We start from the raw sequence: 8,818 nt of genomic DNA on the forward strand, positions 1-8,818 counted from the left end.
GAGGTACGCGGGCCTCTCGCTGTTGTGGCCTCTCCCGTTGCGGAGCACAGGCTCCGGACGCGCAGGCTCAGCGGCCATGGCTCACGGGCCCAGCCGCTCCGCGGCATATCATAGATCTTTCAATTCGCTGAATTTCTTTCTTAACTTGATTGTTTTGATGCTCTTTCTGTTGAAATGGTGGTAGCGTTAGGTGCCCAAAAGAACGTAGAAAGTGATCGATCTTTTTTTTAAGTTATCTATTTGAAAACTAATCAGATAATATTTGCAGTGATTCCATTTCAAATATAGATAAGAAATCAATATACAGTACAGGGAGCAGGTTTTTATGAGAGATTTTTTCCTCAGATTATTTATTCCATGACTTTCTAGACCTTGGCATGTATGGGATTTCATTTCTATATGTTTTGATGTCCTCTTAAACATCATTTTTTAGTGTTAAACTTTTTTGTATTAGAGAATTTCCCAAACATACACAAAGGTAGAGAGAATAGTATAATGAACACCCATGTACCCATTGCTCAGCTTCAACAGTTATCAACATTTTGCACATCTTGTGTATTTACCCATCTCTACCTCCTCCTGCCTGTTTCCACCCCCCCCCTTTTTTTCTTGGAATATTTGAAGAAATACCAGACATTGTATCATTTTCCTCATAAACTATATGCATTTAAGTAGTAAGACTAAAAGAATTTAACCACCTGAATATTATTATACCCCCCAAATAACGGTATCTTAAATATTCTAATACCCAATCTGTATTCAAATGTCCCCAGTTGTCTCAAATTTTTCTTTTACAGTGGGTCTATTCAGATAATAACTATCAATAACGTTCATAAACTGCATGGTTGTGTATCTCTTAATTATTTTAGTCTACGTGGTCCCGCCTCCCCTCTCATGCCATTGAATTTGTTGGAGAAATCAGATTATACATCCTTTATAGAATTGTGCCCATTTCTAGAATTGTGTGATTGTATTTCTGTGATGTTTTTAACTCGTTCCTCTGTTCTCTGTATTTCCTGTAAACTGGTAGTGAGACCTGAGACATGATTTAATTAAAGTTCAAACGTTTTCTTCAGTCATAATAGTTTTCTTTTTTTGGAGGGGAGATAAAATCTTTTATTGTGCTTTGCCAGAATTTTGAATCAGTTCAGAAAGTAATACTTTTATTTTATTCTTTTTTAATTTTTATTTTACATTGGAGTATACTTGATTAACAATGTTGCGTTAGTTGCAGGTGTACAGCAAAGTGATTCAGTTATACATATGCATGCATCTATTCTTTTTCAATTTCTTTTCCCATTTAGGTCATATTATTTCTTATGCTGTGTACTTCCTGTAGAATCATATCAAGAGCTTATGAAGTCTGGTTGCCCCAGCTTCAGAAACATCACCAATCCGTCCAGGGGATGTCAGAATGTCCTGCGAATTTCTTAAGAACATTTCACCTATAATTTTAAGATCCACTGACAACCATTGCTTAGATCCAGAGTTTCATTAAAGATTGAAATGCAATTCTCTTATTGCCATTCTTCTGCATTAGTTAGCCATAATTCTTCTATAAGGAATAATTTATTCTCGTCAAGTTTTTGGCTTCCCTGAAACAGAGTTTGTATAGGAAAGGCAGACCAGTTCTTTATTCTTTCCATGTATTTGTCAATTTCTGAGCAATGAGGTATAGTGCCCTTATAACATCCAATGGCAACTAGTAAGTTTTTTAAAAAGTATCCTTAGGAACTCATGAATTTTATACATATAATATTTTAATCGAGTGTGATTATTATTCTTTTTATAGTCATACTAGGCTATTTTGGCTAATGGGCTCTCTTACAAGTTGGCCTCCTTTTGACAGGATCTATTTAGTCTTTGATAGTTTCTTGCTTTTCTGCATTTCAAGACGTCCCAGGCTCATCTTGTACACTTCACATTCCATATAGATCCTCAAAAGGTAATTTACTGGGTCAAAAGGAATAACTGTTTTCTAAAAAAATATTTATTTATTTATTTTTGGCTGTGTAAAACACACCAGAAATAAAGTAACAAAGATGGCCCCCATTGTGTGTTTATCTGTATCATTATTTCATCCATCGCATCTGCATTGATAAATATTAGTGAAGAAATAGAAGACAGTTTAACTATGTTATTTCTATCATAAAAAAAAAAGAATTGTGTATTTCTGACTTAATTTAGCATTTTGTTATAGGATTCAGAATGTAAGGTCTTTACTTTTACAATAGTGAAATAAAACGGAAAGGAAGATTAGTGTCCCAACCATCTTATAGCCAAGAAATTCTTCAAACTTATTTGAGTAATGCATCTGATGAAGTGAAATATGTTACTCATCAAAATTAACCTGTCTTTGACTTGAAATTTTACTTGAAAGAATAATATGAGGTTAAAATAGAAGGAAAACTGAGTTTGAAAATGAACTTCAAGAATACAGGACACCCAGCTGGTAACTGTCTATCAACCCAGTTATTTGAGGAGAGGCATTTCTTGATACTAGTTCGGCTTATCTGTATATATATGTGTATATATATTAACATCTTTATTGGAGTATAATTGCTTTACAATGATGTGTTAGTTTCTGCTTTATAACAAAGTGAATCAGCTATACATATACATATGTCCCCATATCCCCTCCCTCTTGTGTCTCCCTCCCTCCCACCCTCCCTATCCCACCCCTCTAGGTGGTCACAAAGCACCGAGCTGATCTCCCTGTGCTATGCGGTTGCTTCCCACTAGCTATCTCTTTTACGTTTGGTAGTGTATATACGTCCATGCCACTCTCTCATTTTGTTCCAGCTTACCCTTCCCCCTCCCCATGTCCTCAAGTCCATTCTCTAGTAGATCTGAATTCCCGTCTTACCCCTAGGTTCTTCCTGACATTTTTTTTTCCTTAGGGGGCCACTCTTCATCGCGGTGCGCGGGCCTCTCACTATCGCGGCCTCTCCCGTTGCGGAGCACAGGCTCTAGAGCGCAGGCTCAGTAGTTGTGGCTCACGGGCCTAGCTGCTCCGCGACATGTGGGATCTTCCCAGACCAGGGCTCGAACCCGTGTCCCCTGCATTGGCAGGCAGATTCTCAACCACTGCGCCACCAGGGAAGCCCAGAATAACTGTTTTTAAGGTGGTTTAACATAGTAGAAAGTGGCTTCAGAAGTGGGTAGATCAGGGTTAGAATCCAAGCTCTATTCCTTACTAGCTCTGGGGACCTAGAACAGGCTTTATCTCACAACATGAGGGTAATAAGAGCTCTTATAAGGAAGAGGAATTTACAATAACATACAGAACTATTTTATTATAGTGTTAAGTGGAAAAAGCAGGATTCACAATTTTATAAAAAACACATAGAGAAACTATTGATCAAATATGCTAACATGTCAGTAGTGGTGTCTTTTGATGGTGGGGCTACAGGTCATATATTCTCTTCTTTATGCTTCGAACTATACTGTTTCACATAACTTAGAATGGAAAGAAATAAGATAACTTCATTAAAAGAAAAGTGAGCCTATGCAATAAATCCTATAGTGTGGATGAAAATTCATATGGGTTATGATTTGTTGCATACACTTTTTGTATCTCTCATGGTCAATTTAACCCACTTGTCCATTAATAGAATTGAATGCAAATTCTATAATTAAGAAAAATACTGATGTACCTAAACTCTGCCATCTGCTTTCTTTCTCTATGCCATGTCCTACTGATTTTAATAGACCAGGTCAAAGCTGAGTGTGTCCTGCTTTCAAGGATGACCTCTGAGGGCCTCATAATCTCTGTCTGCTTGCTCCCAGGGGACAGCTTGTAGGTTCTGGGTTGACAGCTGATGGCAGAGCAGTAAAAACAGGAAGTAAATTAAAATCTCCATTTGACATGCTTATAAATCAGTTTTCCTATGGGACAGAATTGTCAGTGTTGGTGCACATTGAAAGTGGTCTTATTGATTAGAAAACTAAACCAACTGGTTCTTTATTCATCTGAGGATTCAGATCGATTCAGAGTGACTTGTCAAGGATGAATTCATCTGTAATCCTTTAAAACTAGGGCAAATGATAAAAACTTGTGTGGAAGATATCTGCAGAGGTTTCTAATCTAGGATTCAATCTGCTCTTCAGGAATGATATGTTGCTCTTGTAGTTAAGGGTCATAATTTCTTCTTTTCAAATGGGTGATGAAATTCTACAGATCTGAGGTTTAAGAGAGGATGATAATATTAGGTAACATTTTTCTTTATAATTATTTTCTATTTAAATATATCTTATTTCAAAAGAAAATTCTTGGGGCTTCCTTGGTGGCGCAGTGGTTGAGAGTCCGCCTGCCGATGCAGGGGACGCGGGTTCGTGCCCCTGTCCGGGAAGTTCCCACATGCCGCGGAGCGGCTGGGCCCGTGAGCCGTGGCCGCTGAGCCTGCGCGTCCAGAGCCTGTGCTCCGCAACGGGAGAAGCCACAACGGTGAGAGGCCTGAGTACCGCAAAAAAAAAAAAAAAAAAAAAAGAGAGAGAATTCTTGATTTTAATTTTGAATCTGTGTAGGCTAAGTCTGACATCAGGGTAACTTGACTACCGTGGTCAGATCAATAGATTCTGAGCAGTGAATTGCCTTGGACAGGTCTTTAGGTGTCTGTGTAAGAAGAAACATGTAAAACGAAGTGTCCTGGTAATTGGCAATAACTGGGAAGGGTTGTTTTTTTCTCTTTTCTTTTCTTTTCCTCTATGTTCCCCTCATCAATGAGCTGATTTAGATGCTGACCTATAAAGGAGTCGAACCCAAGTATTTAGCATCTGGACCGTTGTCACGAAAAGTGTTGCTTCCTTCAACAACACATCTTTAGTGAGCCCTTGTTCCTGATGCAGGTTCTCCGCTGAATGGTAGAAATGCATTGATGGTGGAGATACAGTGCCTGCTCAGAGAGACCTTAGCCTAGCGAGCTGGACTGGACATACGCACAACTGGAAATAAGAGATTAGCATTGGCTACACCAGGTGTGATGTGTGTTGTGATGTGTGATAATACCCCAGGGTGCTGCAAGGAAATAAAACCCATGCACCTCTCAAATTTTAAGGAATTTTTGCATGCGATTGTGGAAGGCCGGCGAGTCTGGCATCTTCAGGGCAGGATAGCAGGCTGGAGACCCAGGGGGAGTTGGTGGTGCAGTCTTAAGTCAAGTCTGAAGGCAGTCCTGAGGCAGAACTCCCTCTTCCTTTTTAGGGAGAATCTCAACCTTTTTCTCTTCAGGCCTTCAACTGATTGAATGAGGCCCACCTACTCACTCATGGCACAAATTCAAGATGCAAAATGGTACACAGTGAAAATGAACATCCCTCTCTCTCCTGACCTCAAGCCACCCTAGACACAGCAACTGTGTCCCTAGACACAGCAACTATTACCCATTGTTGATTTCCTTATAGAGGTATTCTATTCACCTATGAGCAAATGAGTATGGATATTTTAAAACAATATGCCAATGATAACATCTTGCTTTTTTCCTAGTTAACAAAATATCTTGGAGATTGTTCCACTTGAATTTAAAGCTGCCTTTATTTTTTTATAGCTATATACAATTCCATTGTATAAATATCCTATAATTTATTTAGTCGGTCCCTCAACTAGATTGCTTCCAGTCCCATGCTAATACAGACAATATGGCCATAAATATGCTTGTACATCCCCCTCCCTCCATTCTTTAGGATAAATTCCTAGAAGTAGAATTGCTAGGTCTAAGGGTACATGCATTTGAAATTCTGAAATATTAGCAAATTTTCCTGCAGAGAGGCCCTGCCAGTTAACACACACTTACAACTGGTTCTTTTCAGCTCCAGCTTACAGATGCACAAACATACCATCACAGGCATTATTTTCAAGGGTGGTGATGGATTTTGGCTTATCCATTCTCTCCTTTTTCCTCCTGCCCCTGGTCCATTCACCAGCATTTGGGAGTCGGCTGCCTGGGTGTAGCCTGAGGAAAGGGAGCAAAGTGGAGGGAACTGGCCCATGGAGACAGCAACACCAGAGCTTCACATGATGACTGTTTGGCTTTGATCAGTTACAGAAATGTAGGTCCCCTCCTGGTGACCACTCAGCTCATAGGTGTCAGGAGTAGAAGTTGAACTCATTCAAGTTCTTGTTCGAATCTTAAACTTACGGTTACCAAGGCTGGTAGGGGGGTGGAATGAGCAGGGAGATTGGGACTGACATATATACACTACTATATATAAAATAGATAACTAATGAGAACCTACTGTATAACATAGGGAACTCTACTCAATGCACTGTGGTGACCTAAATAGGAAGGAAATCTAAAAAAGAGTGGATATATGTATACATATACCTGATTCACTTTGCCGCGCAGTGGAAACTAACACAACACTGTAAGCAACAATACTCCAGTAAAAAGTATTAAAAAAAATACATGGATTGTGAAAGAAAGAAAAGAAAAGAAATGGGGAAAAGAAGAAGAATTGAAAGAAGTCCTGCTTATTTAAACTAAAATCAAATTCATTAAAAGAGCATTTAGTCTTTATATCACCTCAAGTTGTAGAGAGAATGAAAGTATATTATTATGTTATAAGGAGTTATTCTGACACTGGAGACCACCAACGTATGTTAGGAGATTTGTAAGTTCTCTATGAGAAAGTAAATATTTTGTTTTTATTTCAAACACAATCTTTTTTTAAAATTAAATTACTTAATTAATTTATTTATTTTAATATCTTTATTGGAGTATAGTTGCTTTACAATGGTGTGTTAGTTTCTGCTTTATAACAAAGTGATACATATACATGTATCCCCATATCTCTTCCCCCTTGCATCTCCCTCCCTCCCACCCTCCCTATCCCACCCCTCTAGGTCGACACAAAGCACCGAGCTGATCTCTCTGTGCTATGCGGCTGCTTCCCACTAGCTATCGATTTTACATTTGGTAGTGTATATATGTCCATGCCACTCTCTCACTTTGTGCCAGCTTACTCTTCCCCCTCCCCATATCCTCAAGTCCATTCTCTACAACTGCGTCTTTATTCCTGTCCTGCCCCTAGGTTCTTCATGACCATTTTTTTGGTTTGTTTTTTAGATTCCATGTATATGTGTTAGCATACGGTATTTGTTTTTCTCTTTCTGACTTACTTCACTCTGTATGACAGGCTCTAGGTCCATCTACCTCACTACAAATAACTCAATTTCGTTCCTTTTTATGGCTGAGTAATATTCCATTGTATGTATGTGCCACATCTTCTTTATCCATTCATCTGTTGATGGACACTTAGGTTGCTTCCATGTCCTGGCTATTGTAAATAGAGCTGCAGTGAACATTGTGGTACATGACTCTTTTTTTCTTTTTCTTTTTTTTTTTTTTTTTGCGGTACGTGGGCCTCTCACTGCCATGGCCTCTCCCATTGCGGAGCACAGGCTCCGGACGCGCAGGCTCAGCGGCCATGGCTCACGGGCCCAGCCGCTCCACGGCAATGTGGGATCTTCCCAGACTGGGGCACGATCCCATGTCCCCTGCATTGGCAGGCGGACTCTCAACCCCCGCGCCACCAGGGAAGCCCGGTACATGACTCTTTTTGAATTATGGTTTTCTCAGGGTATATGCCCAGTAGTGGGATTGCTGGGTCGTATGGTAGCTCTATTTTTAGTTTTTGAAGGAGCCTCCATACTGTTCTCCATAGTGGCTGTATCAATTTACATTCCCACCAGCAGTGCAAGAGGGGTCCCTTTTCTCCACACCTTCTCCAGCATTTACTGTTTGTAGATTTTTTGATGATGGCCATTCTGACCAGTGTGAGATGACATCTCATTGTAGTTTTGATTTGCATTTCTCTAATGATTAATGATGTTGAGCATTCTTTCATGTGTTTGTTGGCTGTCTGTATATCTTCTTTAGAGAAATGTCTGTTTAGGTCTTCTGCCCATTTTTGGATTGGGTTGTTTGTTTTTTTGTTATTGAGCTGCATGAACTGCTTGTAAATTTTGGAGATTAATCGTTTGTCAGTTGCTTCATTTGCAACTATTTTCTCCCATTCTGAGGGCTGTCTTTTCGTCTTGTTTATGGTTTCCTTTGCTGTGCAAAGCTTTTAACTTTCATTAGGTCCCATTTGTTTATTTTTGGTTTTATTTCCACTTCTCCAGGAGGTGGGTCAAAAAGGATCTTGCTGTGATTTGTGTCATAGAGTGTTCTGTCTATGTTTTCCTCTAAGAGTTTGATAGTGTCTGGCCTTACATTTAGGTCTTTAATCCATTTTGAGTTTATTTTTGTGTATGGTGTTAGGGAGTGTTCTAATTTCATTCTTTTACATGCAGCTGTCCAGTTTTCCCAGCACCACTTATTGAAGAGACTGTCTTTTCTCCACTGTATATTCTTGCCTCCTTTATCAAAGATAAGATGACCATATGTGCGTGGGTTTACCTCTGGGCTTTCTGTCCTGTTCCATTGATCTATCTTTCTGTTTTTGTGCCAGTACCATACTGTCTTGATTACTGTAGCTTTGTAGTATAGTCTGAAGTCAGGGAGCCTGATTCCTCCAGCTCCATCAAACACAATCTTTAAGGAAGAATATAAACATATAGACTTTAAAAAAAAAATTATTTATTTATTTATTTTATGGCTGCATTGGGTCTTCATTGCTGCGCACGTGCTTTCTCTAGTTGCGGTGAGTGGGGGCTACTCTTCGTTGTGGTGCACGGGTTTCTCATTGCGGTGGCTTCTCTTGTTGTGGAGCATGGGCTCTAGCTGCACGGGCTTCAGTAGCTGTGGCACAAGGTCTTCAGTAGTTGTGGCTCGTGGGCTCTAGAGCACAGGCTCAGTAATTGTGGCGTGTAGGTTTA

The sequence above is a fragment of the Lipotes vexillifer genome, unplaced genomic scaffold, assembly GCF_000442215.2.
Source record: "Lipotes vexillifer unplaced genomic scaffold, Lipotes_vexillifer_v1.1 scaffold778, whole genome shotgun sequence".
NCBI lineage: Eukaryota > Metazoa > Chordata > Mammalia > Artiodactyla > Lipotidae > Lipotes > Lipotes vexillifer.